Genomic DNA, 13278 nt, shown 5'->3' with positions numbered 1-13278 from the left:
CAGTAAACGTAGCTATGTCAGTGACATTGTGTACACGGCTTTATCCCGCTTTTATGTAGACTGACTACATAAAACCTGATAACATGATGCGAATTTTACGATGAACATCACAGTTATAGCTTAATTTTAAACAATGGATTTCAATATTTGATTAAAATCGTCAACATAAGCGTTTACTTCTTTCGTATTAGACAATAAACTTTTGACAAGTCTTGTCTTAATATTTTTATACAAGCGAAAAATATCTGTGTCCCACCAGTAGAATTGCAGGCCTACCATCAACTTTTACGGAACGATTCCAATGGAACTCAGTTCAATTTAGGTGCCTAAACTGAATCGCATTCATACTAAAAACTAACTCGATGGTAAGAATTTGCGATGCAGATCAGTGTAGGTCGCAAAGTGGATCACGTTAAGAGATAATGGTAAGTCCCCTGGAGATAGACCTTGGTACAAAAGTCGTCTGCATGGGTACCTCACTCTCGTCTATTTCAGGCGAAAAAAGCAGTGCTTGAAGTGTTGCGTCCAGTCTGAAGGGTCAGAGGAGCAGTGTAATTACAGGGTACTGTAGCAAAAGTCTCTAGGGCCATAAAGTAGGCATCGCGTGTGTCACTCCCTTAGTGTTGCACTGTCCATGGGCTTCGGTGACCACTTCCCATCAAGTAGGCAGCATCTACGTTTAACTACTTTTAAATTTTCGCGTTGTATAATTATATATTAAAGGACAGGTATTAAACGCGCACATACCTTTTTTATTTCCCAAACATTTCGGACCTTGGTCCAAAGGTCCGTGGTCAGTCGCCCAATGAGGTATGTGCGCGATTAATACCTTTACTTTAATATTATATAAGCATCTATATTTGCTCGCTTTGGGCGCAGTGGGTTTTCGTTGAACATCGAATGTCGCTAATATAGAAAGAAAGCTTATTTTCCGCCAGTGCGATTGAGAGTTTCGTAAAAATATATTCACATCTTGGCAAAAAAGAAGAATTCACATAAGATTATTAGATAATCCGCTTTGTTAGTTAAAATGGCGTAAAATTTAATTGCGATCGCGTTTTTACGATGATAATTATTTTCACGACATAATTTTAAGCAATGGACGGAATTAATGATGATGAAATCCCGCAAAAACCACGCATTTAGAAATGAAAACATATATTTCCTTTCTTCTTCTTCTATGGGTGCCTCTCCAACTAGTGATGAAACTATACTTCTAACTAATGAACTCAGCGATTAGCACGGGGAAGTCCTTCTTGTCCTTAGCTCGGCGGAGCAGATGAACGAACTTCCTTCAAAGATGGTGGATATAATACCTTGTACTAACTAAAATTATCGCTGTTAACGTTATTAATTACTAATTTATATTATATACTAAGAATGTTAGCAAAATCATAATAAAAATTAGTAGCCTATGTTACTCCTGAAAGTTTTGTTTCGTCTCTCTGCGCCAAATTTCATCAAAATCGGTCTAGTGGTGTTTAAGTTTATTCCATACAAACAAAAATGCAAATCTTCTTTCTGTTTTGCCCGCGGCTTCACCCGCGTAAATTTTCTGGTATGAAAGTTAAATATGTCCCTATGTCCTTCTCCATACTTCAAACTACATGTATGTAAAATTTCAAGAACAAACAAACAAACAAACAAATAAATAAATAAACTTACTTTCACATTTATAACATTACTTAAGATTAGTATCATAATATTAATCGCTAGATTCGAATCATAAACTAAATTTAAAAACAGTAAATATTAAGTCAAAACGCGTCTCATATTGCGTTATAAGCTATGTCGACTGTATAATACCAGCTCCACACTAAGACACATGCCGACTAGAATGCGTAAACATTGCGCAATTTGTATGAGAGCTTTTATTTACCGCAACGAAAAACCAGCATTGTATACCAAATCCGCCAAAGTTTGGCAAACGGTTCGACGACAGTGTGGAGCCGGCACAAGCTATACGCGAGCGTGTTTATTCCATAAACATATGCGTATTATCCCAAATAAACAGGAGTGTACGTACAGAATTTCCATCCCGGAATATCCTCGCGGCATCAATTAACGCATCTTAGGCAAATTACTTCCTATACATCTCCCTGTCTGTCACAAACGCTTAAGAAACAACCGCTTTATATTACACTGTCACATGAATATAGAACGAATTAAGACCGTATTCCAGTTGAGTTAGTATGCTATGTGGCGTATTAATAATGTGTGTTTGCGCTTCAAAATATCCTCCGTAGATGTCGTAAGAGAGATAAAAAAGATAACTGGGTTGTCGACACCGTACCACCGGTTATTGGGTTTTGTACATCGTGGTCGTAAAATCACGATGTCCAAAATTGTAAAATTTATTTCAAAAGCGGAACCTAGGCTTGGCTAGGCAGGCGATATGAGATAGGGGGGCGTATCAATATATAATGAACAGTAGGAGCTATTTTGGTACCTACAGTGAGTGCTTTTTTTACGTTTGATTTCAATTTTTCACAAACGTATTTGGATCGATTGACCTAAAATCCAATTGAATAAGTTGAAATTATTAAAACAAGTTTTTTATTTTTCTGCATACCACGCTTGTCTCCCTTTCATTTCAAATCTCCTCTAATGGGTCGTCTGGAAATCTCATCCTAACAAAATTTCAAATGCGAAAGTAAGTATGTTTGTTACCTCTTCATGCTTTATCTACTAAACTAATCTTCTTGAAATACTTGAAGGACATACAAGGACCTTCATCCCGGAAAAATAATTGTTCCCGTAGAAAATTACGCGGGCGAAGCCGCGAGCATAAGCTAGTACGAAGTAAACTATACTTACACTACTTAATTTTACATGTATTTACTGTCTCTTTCTTGTATCTCTGTGTACATTGTGTTCACACCTTTGTATCTCTGTTATAGCACAATCGTAATGGATATCTTGTGGAGTACAAGCCTTACGCGCATGTGATAACATAACTAATGTTTTATATTCACGACCGACACAATAAGAGAAGCGAGATGTGTGTATGTGTTTGTGTGTGAATGTGTGCTATTATGTGTATACGTTACACATATTCCCGTTCGCAAGGAAAGGAAGCGACTTGACATTTGTTACATACACTATATCATTGAGCTAAGGATGCTGTAATGTATAGATCCATACTATCTATATACTAATATTATAAACGCGAAAGTCTGTCTGTACCGCTTTCATCGCAAATTTTGATGACATTTTGTATGCACGTAGTTAAAGATCCCCGTACAAACGAAGGCTACTTTTATCGGCAAAATTCAATTCAAAAGGCCAAATGACTACAATGGGGGCTGAAAGTTTGTATGAAAAACATGTCTGTTCCGGTTTCGTAGAGAAATGCACACGGTCGAAGCCGCTGTCAACAGCTAGTTGTTAGTATAATTTGATATTTAGAGTCCGTACCACTAAAGAAGCAGACGTGGCGCTACTGTCGCTGCCAACAACATGTGGTCTATTTGTTATTGATAGTTCCTCATATTGCCACGGGCCTTTTTTCATGGTACGGTCTCTATATGCTTATTCATTATACCTTTGAGACAGATACGATAAGGAGCGAAGTAATAAATTCAATTAATTTTATGAAACTTGCCCGCGGCTTCGCCCGCGTCAATTTATCTGCAAAAGCAGAACTGACAATTTTCATACTAATTTTCACCCCCGGGGTTGATTTTTGGTAAAAAAAAAGTAGCCTATGTTTGAACAGGGTTCTTTAACTACATATATACCAGCGGTTTAGCCGTGAAAGTGGAACAGACAGACAGGCAGACAGAGTTTCGCATTTATAATATTAGCATGGATCACGACGACTGACACTCTATGTGTAAAGCGCATATTATTATTGTTTAGAATATATTACAATTACATATTTTAAGGGACTGATTCAACGCTTTCAGATAAAATATCATTTGATAAATTAATTACTAAATAAATCTGAAGTTCTTTACCGGTTAGCTCTATTCAATACTTGTGAAATACAAATTTAACGCTATCTGTTAAATTTGTCACATCTGTCAAAATCAAAATCAAATCATTTATCAGAAATTACCTTGTGCCTTCACAGGCACTTTTTCACGTCATATTCTAAATTAAATTATATTTACCAAAGCTACAAACTACAAGCATTTCGGAACGACAACTGCTGAGAAGAAATGACGTAAGAAACTCATTCAAACAGTGTTGGTCCCTATCATTCCAGAAGGGCTTACCATTTGTTAAATATAGTAGACAATACAATAATGTAAGTACACAATAAAGTAAATGGTCAAAAGGTATAAAGGTACGTCTCAGTCTCCGAACATAACCGGATAACATGAAGACGAGAGCTAGTAGAAATTGATGTATGAGTAGATTAATTTTACATCCAGCATAGCGATAAAGCCATTGACTGTAAATAAGTGTCGGAAACGTTCCAGATAGTTTACGACCTTTCATATGACATAAAACGCGAATTTGTGACCCTGCGCGAATATAACTCAGTTATACTTGTTACCTATACAAGGATGATACTAATTTTATAATCGTGCGATCGGAGGCTCAGCTGAATTTCGGAATAAACATTATATAAAATGTTCTATATTCTTTTTAGAATTCCGTGTCCAAAGGGTTCCATTTACGGAAATCTTGACTGTTCGCCTGTCACCAGGCTGTATCTCATGAACCGTGACGGCAAAAAATTTCACATTTGATGTAGGTATTTCTGTAACAACATATACTAAAAAACAATTTTTTTTTAAGCAGGCACCCATACAAAAAATGTGATTAATTAGTCTAATTTATAAATAATTATATTTACTAGATTTTACAGTCTACTGTTCTATTTAAGGATGATCGTATCGCAAAAACACATTATACCAAGTGTTCGTGTAAATAAACTCACAGTTGTAAACGGCTTAAAACTCTTAAATTGCACAGGCGACCTGTCGACGTTATAATCCGCAATAATACATGACCTTTACGACAGAAGGTCAACAAATAACTGAAGGCTGTAACTGTTTGCTCGAATTCAATTTACTAGTTTTTTTTTCGAACAATGTACATTATATTTATTATCCTAATAATATAAATAAAAAATTAGCCAGTGACTGGTTATGTGTAATAAAGTGGACATTGTTATGTGTAATAAAAAAAATATTTTTTACTTTTTGTTTGCTTGCTGCTCTAATCTCAAATATCACTAAAGTCGAAATTGAGAAGTACTAAAATAAAAAAACACGGGTTGCACTCCGGCAGTGCCGGCAGAAGTGAAAACTTTAATATCAGCGTTGTGCATTTTTGACGTCTAACGAATTTTAGATCAGGTCACGTGTCCTGACGGGAGTTTAACATTTTTTACATTCAATTCAATTCGTGATGGCACAAAAAGTGCACAACGTAGCTAAAGAAGTTTTCTCTTCAAAAAACGAATATATAGGTATTACATTAGGTGTTTGTTACAGCATTGCATTATCATAGGATTGATCTTCACAAATTTAGTCAAGTCAACACACTAATTAGAAGAAGAAATAAGGAAGGTAAGGCTGTCTAGAATCCATTGAGGTGCAATTATAACTATCAGTTTCTATAACTAATCTATCCTCTGTCAAATTGGAAAAAATCACATCCAGTGTGCAAAATTATATCAAAATCGGGTCAAAATGTTTTCATACGTAATATATTCTAGCTATTGCTAATTGCTAGGCATTGGAACGTGCAGTCAATATGCAAATCTAGGCATCGCGTGGAAAGTCTAGATAATAGATAGCCTTGCTACTATGGTACTACATACATATAACGTTGCAAATGCGTGTCTGTGTTTCACCATGTGCGTGAATTCAGACATGAAATGTTTTGTGAATATTGTTAAATTTTCTCATTAATCAAGCGGATGGAATGGGCCATAATATGAAAGTGCTAGATGTAAATTATAATTTATTTACAAAAATAATTTATTTAAATTAGCAAATAAAATTATATGCTATTATATAAGTACTATGATTATTTTACAATAATCAAATCTTCTTAATTTTTCTAACTAGCTGTTGGACGCAGGACGCATAAATTCCATTAAAATTGGCCCAATCGTTTAGCTGCGAAAGCGTTAGAGACAGACTTTCGCATTTATATTAGTATAGATGGACGCCAGATTTTTACGGGGACAACGTTTTTTGGGTTACAACTTTCGTTTGGGTTACAGGAGTTCGACCTTAATTTCTATGTAAATTAAGGTCGAACTCCTGTAACCCAAACGACCTGATTTTGTACCAGACGCAATAATTCACGAATGCCCCCATTTAATGCCTTACAAAATGTAACCCTTTTGACATGAGTCGTCTGAATAGAGCTAAGCAAACCCCAAAAAGACCAGGACAAAAGAAGCCAAGATTACATTCCATCTATAAAGGCGATGTGTGCCAAGTTGTGGCATCGAAGTGGATGGATTAACCCGCAGAGGAATTACCTGAGGTAGACCTGGGTACAAAGGTCGTCTGCATGGGTACCTCACTTGGTTTTTTTATTTCTGCCTACATGTTCTGAATGGTGGGAGAGGCAGTGTAATTACAGAGTATTGTGACAAAGGTCCTAGGCCACAAAGTATGCGTGTGTCATCTCGCATGTGTCACCTCTGATATTGCAGGTGTTGATAGGCTGTGGTGACCACTTACCATTAGGTGGGTCGCATGAGTGTTTGTCTGTACAAATAAATAAATAAGCCGAGTTCGAGTAGGCCCACGTATTTAAATAAGCGATTGTCGAGATTGGCAAAAATTGAGACTGCGAATTTGTAAAGCAAGGATGTATTCATATAATTTATACTATTTAAACGTGGATCATTTATAGGTGAGATCAATAAAAAGGCGAGCACAAATGAGGGCAAGATTACATTCCATCTATAAAGGGGATGTGTGCCAAGTTGCGGCACCGACGTAGGTGAATTAACCCGCAGAGAAATTAAAACCAGGGTCGAATTGGACGACGTATATATATATTGAAATGATCGTCGAGATTGGTAAAAATTAAGACTCCGCGAATGGGTACTCGAATCCGCAATGAAACAAGGATATATTCGTGTTATTTCCAATCTAATTTTCAGAGGTATATTAGAGACAGACAGAATTAGATATATTTAAATTCTTCTCAAAGGCTAGCGATTTATCATATTATTTCGGAACGACTAAGTACTGCTGAGAAGCCGAAAACTCATTTAAATAGTATTGGTCTTGATCACGCCAGAAGGGTTTAAAGTCAAATTCGAAATGTTTTATTCAACTTATGATGTCAAAAAGTTTAAACTAACACTACTGTTGTCTTCAAATTCAAATCATTTATTCAGAAATTAGACGTTCACAGGCACTTTTTCTCGTCAATTTTTATATTTATAGTTATTTCTCACAAGCTACAAATTACTGGCATTTCGGAACGACCACTGCTGAGAAGAAATTCCGAAAGAAACTCATTTGAACAGTGTTGGTCCCTATCATGCCAGATCGGCTTACCATTATTGTTTCTTACAATGTTTTTTTCTAATAATATATAAAAGTACATAATGTACATAGTCAAAAGGTATATCAAGACAGGTTATGATTGTGATGCGAGTGCTGATTATAATATATATATATATATATCTTCCAAAAGTGAAGAAGAAGCGGCGCGACAAACTTCACCTCAGCCTTTTCTCCAAAGACGTCAATCATCAAATGTGGGTCTGTTCCGTATGTGGGTCAAAACTAGATGAATTTCAAGATTACAATTGTCGGTACTTTTCATCTCGAAATACCAACGGGAGCGAAGCACACCGCAGTTCGTCTGAAATAATTTGTTCGTGAAAGTTCCGTGACCAACGGTCGTATGCCGGTCGCCTCCCGAAGTACCCTCGTTTGCAGAATCGGTCACTTCCACACGGCTTATTAGGACTTTTACGGCACGTGGTTGTGTAGGAAATTATAGGTTAAGTCGCCGGTGCGCTGGTGTGTAGACTCGTAGTGCATTAAGTATTATGTTACGTGTATTGAAAATGCCAATGTTACTTAAGAATAGTTTTATGTTGCTGCCTGTGTTTATGAAAAAATATTTTGTTGTATTTGATGAGATTTGATACTAGAATTAAAATGTTTACTTTTATATCCAGTCGGAAGACCAGTTGTGCAGTTTGTTGTTTGAAGAATAAGATTGTAAAAAGGCTCTAGTTTTAATTATACTATTATTATAAAGAGGTAAGCGTTTGTGAGTTTGTATATTGGAGCCGAGTAATCTCCAAAATTATCGAACCGATTTCAAAAATTCTTTCACCATTAGAAAGGTACATTATCCAAGATTGTTATAAGCTATACCCAATATTTGGGTATATTTTATCTCAAAATTCCCACGGGAGTGAAGCCTCGGGCAACATATAGTGAGAGAGGCTTCATTAATACCGGATCCTGAGCTCAGTTGCTTCGCGTCTGAAGAAGAAACCGAGAAACCGTTCAGATTGTTAAGAAAGTAAAAAGAAAAAATATTTCGAGGCAATGAAAAAACTTGGGATTTTTATGGCCTAAATACAATAAACATATTTTTAGAATACATTTCATCTGCACGTAATTAACAGAGAAGAAACCCATTACTTCGATAACATTGCCTCACAAGTTGATGACGCGACATGAGTCATCGGAAATACGAATTTTACAAAGTCATCGATAGCGACGTTGCTTTATAAATGTCTTCGAGACGTGACGCGATGTAATCTCAGAGTGAAAAATAAATATTTAGCAGATTTCCATAAAAATCTATTTATAAGTAAACTAGCTTTTGCCCACGGCTTCGCTCGCGTTAATTTTCCTGGATGAAAGGTACCTCATGTCCTTCTCCATACTTCAAACTACATGTATGCAATATTTCAAGAAGATTGGTTGAGTACATAGAGCGTGAAGATATTTATCGCCATTGCACTTTTAACGTACCTACATGTGTTCTTTGTACAGTCAAAAGCACATCAAGTTACCCTGCACGAACCCTTATGGCGGCGCGGCAATAGCGGAGTTAGCGGAGTTTTCAATTAATTTGGGTAGGTTGATGTGCTGTTGACTGTACAATAAAGATTTTCTATTCTATAAAAATTAAATTGAGAAAAATGACACTTCCTGGACGGGGTTGTGAAACCTATCACAAACTAAATAAATATTCTGGCTGAAACCAGTTCAATGCAGTTTCTCTCGTATTAAAACAAAATTTGATAGGATTAGTAACCGGTTATAGATTACATGTTTTTTAATTATATCTTCAATTGCATACAATTACAAGAAATATGTACCGCCAACCATAGGTGGTGTAATAAAGTACATATTGACAAAAAAAAAGAAATGGCGAATGATTTTCGAATGAAAAATACTTCAATTCTGGGTACAAAACGATTGGAAAAAAAAAGGAATAATCTGATTGTCTATTCAGTTAACGTAACATCACATTAAACTATTATAAATTACTTATGACCGGATCTACTAACAGCAACAGAAACCACACACGGTTTAGGTTTATACTTAGGCGTGAAATTAACAGACGAACATATTAGAAATATGCAGTATGACGTAGCAGGAATGAAGAGTTTAAGCTGAACCATTGAAGATTTTTTTAAACTTGACCATAAGGTTAAAGTCTCATTAGATTAACGCTTGAACTAGTTGGTCGTGTTAGGAAGGAAAATGTTTTGTGAAAAAAATGTAGAACCTCGCTAAATAACAGCTAATTTAAGCCACTCCGGGAAATTCCTCATTCTTAACTGTCAAGAGCCATTAATTTAGGGATGAAGTCATTAGAGGCGATTAAAAAAGTTAAGTGGCCGCTTCGAAATGGAGTTTAAGTGGGAATCGGTCCGAACTCTTTGAATAATTGCTGTTTTGTTACGACAGTGTTAACATAAACATCGTCATTGCAAGCAAAACTTCATATATAAACTTTCTTTTGCGATCGAGCCGGAACTTTCGCGTAGCCTCATTACCGCCTGGTTTTATTTCCTTGATTGGAGGGTGAGTAACATTAGAAACGTTATGATACTCGTGAGATTATTAGTATTATCATTAAGAACTTTTAAACGACAATTTCGTAAATAGAAACTAAACATTATGAAGCTATGAATATCGAGTGTGTTATTTTTAAACACCACAAATTAATAGACCGCTGAATTACGGATCCTTATGAATAATAATATAAATATCACATATATATGACATTTCGGATGGATATTAGGAGCCTAAATAAAGCGAGCTCAAGCTTGGCTTAGCATTCCATGCTTTCAGCTCAGTTCTTTGCAGCATAAACAAACGTGCTGCCGCTTGATACAGTTTCTCTCGGGCCGGGTTTTAAGGTCAACTAGCACTTGCGTATTACAGGGTTAAAAGACCGCGGGCGCGGTCCGGATTACCCCATTAAAAAAGAAAGCCACATCTAACCTTGCCGGTACTGGCTTCGATACACTATTTACTTCGGCCGTAACACACATGGCGCACAGTTCGCATCAGCACGCCATGGCAATGATAAACACGGTGTGATCGATATCGAAGTACGTTTGTTTTTCTTGCGTGTCAAAGGAGAAGAGGTTCGCTTTCGGCGAGTTTTCGCTTTCGTCTTACGCAACGGGTCGGCCACGTGGTCTGGGTGGGTCGGTGTCGGCGGAGGCGCGAAGCCCGCGGCGGGTCGTGGTGTTGTTTGGCGGTGTATGCACGTATTTACAGAGGTCGGCGGTAAGGCAGGCGAGTCGCCGCCAGGTCGGGCGCCCGCGGGAGCGATGTGCGGCGGGCTTCGCGGCCGGAGCGGGACTGGGCTACCGACTATAGCGCCTGCGCGGTACCCACGTCTCCTCCCCCGATTGATGTAATATTTATCTTGGATTAAGAAATAGATAAGGAGCCGTGGCGAGACACGCTGCGAACTCGCCTCCCACTGCTATATTTTTTACAGGAATAAAATATACACTTTGGGGGGAAAAAATCTGCGATTTTCTAATTTTTTTCAAATTATTCTTTTAAGACATTTTTTTTTAAGTGGAGAAGATCAAGAATTGTCTCATTTGATTAGCAATGTGCGAAGGTTTCGCCGGATCAATCGTGTGCGGCCGCGGGCCGCGGCTTTTGCTCGTGCGTCTCCGGCGGGAGTCGGGGGCGGTCGGGCGCGATGACGTCACACGGGACGCACGCGCGGCGACAGGTGGGCGCAATGCGCCGCGCCTATCATATGATTATGACGTTTCCTATTGGATTTGGTGCCGGGACGTTCGACTGGAAATTGGTTGCGGTAAGTTTGCTCATAGCGATCTCTGTCGGTACACAATTGATTCGATGCTTGTTCTCGATTACGTGTGTATTGCTTGGGTGGGAAAAGTTTTCACAATCGAAAGCATAAGCGAACTTGTATATTCAGCCATCGAAATGCCTTGTGGAAGTTTTCAAATGTGATTTGGGAACTTTCCGTTGAAAATACAATTTGTCAAATAAAAAACGATCTAATTTCACCATTGTCAAAAAGTGAGCCCATTTGTTCAGACCATGTTCGCACAAACAACATGCTATTATTGGCCTCCTATTGTTCTCAAAAGCACTCACAATTCCAATTAAAACTCGTGTTTAAACGCAGCTGTAAAAAGTCCATCAGATAATGGCGGCCTGACGAAACTTCTAAGCATCGAACAACAACAAAAATTAATATCATCTGCCGGGATTACACAGTTTAATATTAACACAGCTTTGGGCACAGAAAGGGAGAGTTTAGAAATAAAGATACGTATAGTTTCAAACATCCTTGGTGCAGAAATAAAGCTGCTTATAGTTTCAAATACCTGTCAGACCATGAATTTAGGCACAGGGTTACATTGACTAGAAATTGTTAAATAAAATAGTAGTAAGTTTGTGACATTTAGTCATGAGTACACGACTAAAGAACATTAAAGTTCAAATAGCAATTAAAGAATAGAATGAGAAGAAAATGAGTTTGATTAACGATGAAAGTTAGAAAGCTAGTTCGTAAGGCTACTTTAAAAGTTGCTAAAGGGATTCTAAAAATGCTCTTGTCCGATTCATGAGCGTTTTCGAGAGAAAGGGCCTACGTTCTTTGGGTGGTGCAAGCATGGTGACCACTTTCCATCAGGAAAGTGGTCACCGCATAATGTCTGATTGAAGCTATCACCATAAAGCATCATCTCAGTGATATAAAATAGTAGAGGAAGGTTTTTAGATTTTTTTTTGTGTAGAACAATGTGATTACGATTAAATATAAAAATAAGCGTGTAAGTAAATTTCTTTTTTCAATAGAAACAGTATTTTTAAAAATACATACATACATACATATGATCACGCCTATTTTCTATGAAGTTAGACAATGTATTGTGCACGGAAAAGTAAATTTGGAAAATGCCTTATTTCTGTACCCGTACTCTGCGTACAACCTGAACCCTTGTCAGCGGGATACAGCGGGTTCAAAATGTCCTTAAATTCTCTTAACGAATGACATTATAAGATAATTAGCGAAGTATGGGTCATCTTTTCAATTCTTGAGAATAGAATTTTAATATTTAGAGAGCAAACCGAAGAAGTATTTGATCTCTTCAAGGATGATATGCGTTCCAACGGTCTGATGACTAAGCATGGCAAAAACCGTGCGAAGTGGTAAATAAATAGTTGGAAAGCGGACACAGGGCATCGACGTTTTATAGATGAGAAAACTGCCGGCAATGTGCTTTGGTGAGAATTTATCGAATTTGTATTCAGCTTATTTGGCCGGTTACATTATCGCCGAACTCACACTGACTCATATCAACGCTATGCAAGCGACCGAACATTGCGACATTGCATCTTTCATATGAGAGTTATTATTTACCGCAAGGATTAATCAGCAATGTACGTCGAACCTTAAACCAAAACTATTGCCGATAGTGTATGGCAAGGCTGGCATAAGACTGATTGGCTTGAAATTGATATCTATTACTAAAATTTACGAGCCATGTGTGAATTGAGAAGGGTTAATGAAACCATATAATTCACCTGTAGTTATGCATCTGGGTCTGTTAGACCCTCGTCTTGTCTGTATGAAGTCCGGCAGGAATGGGTAAGGAATGTTATTTAATATATTTAGAATGTGACTTTATTAATAGCGGCCGCCTGAAACTTCATTCGAGTTTTTTCGTGATTCCACCAATTCTTCTTACTTAAGAGCTATGCTCTTATCGATGGAGTATACGCCACGCCTCTCTATCCTCGGCTTTGCTTTTAAGGTCTCGATACTATACAACGCCTGCCTTCTCTTTCAGTTGCTCGCATATCT

At 37.5% G+C, this 13278-nt stretch overlaps 3 protein-coding genes across 3 annotated transcripts in view; all 3 read right to left on the bottom strand.

Moving 5' to 3' along the window:
• LOC135309841 (uncharacterized) overlaps positions 1-10801 on the bottom strand; it is a 42187-nt gene extending 31386 nt beyond the window's left edge. Inside the window, exon 1 of the mRNA XM_064436349.1 lies at positions 10596-10801. The gene's annotated coding sequence lies outside the window, so the exon portion shown is untranslated. The remainder of the gene's footprint in view (positions 1-10595) is intronic.
• LOC135309842 (atypical protein kinase C-like) overlaps positions 1-13278 on the bottom strand; it is a 137437-nt gene that overhangs the window by 61847 nt on the left and 62312 nt on the right. The window lies entirely within an intron of this gene.
• LOC128675107 (atypical protein kinase C) overlaps positions 1-13278 on the bottom strand; it is a 182766-nt gene that overhangs the window by 117335 nt on the left and 52153 nt on the right. The window lies entirely within an intron of this gene.

The sequence above is a fragment of the Plodia interpunctella genome, chromosome 14, assembly GCF_027563975.2.
Source record: "Plodia interpunctella isolate USDA-ARS_2022_Savannah chromosome 14, ilPloInte3.2, whole genome shotgun sequence".
NCBI lineage: Eukaryota > Metazoa > Arthropoda > Insecta > Lepidoptera > Pyralidae > Plodia > Plodia interpunctella.
This window is presented reverse-complemented; position numbering and strand designations above follow the sequence as displayed.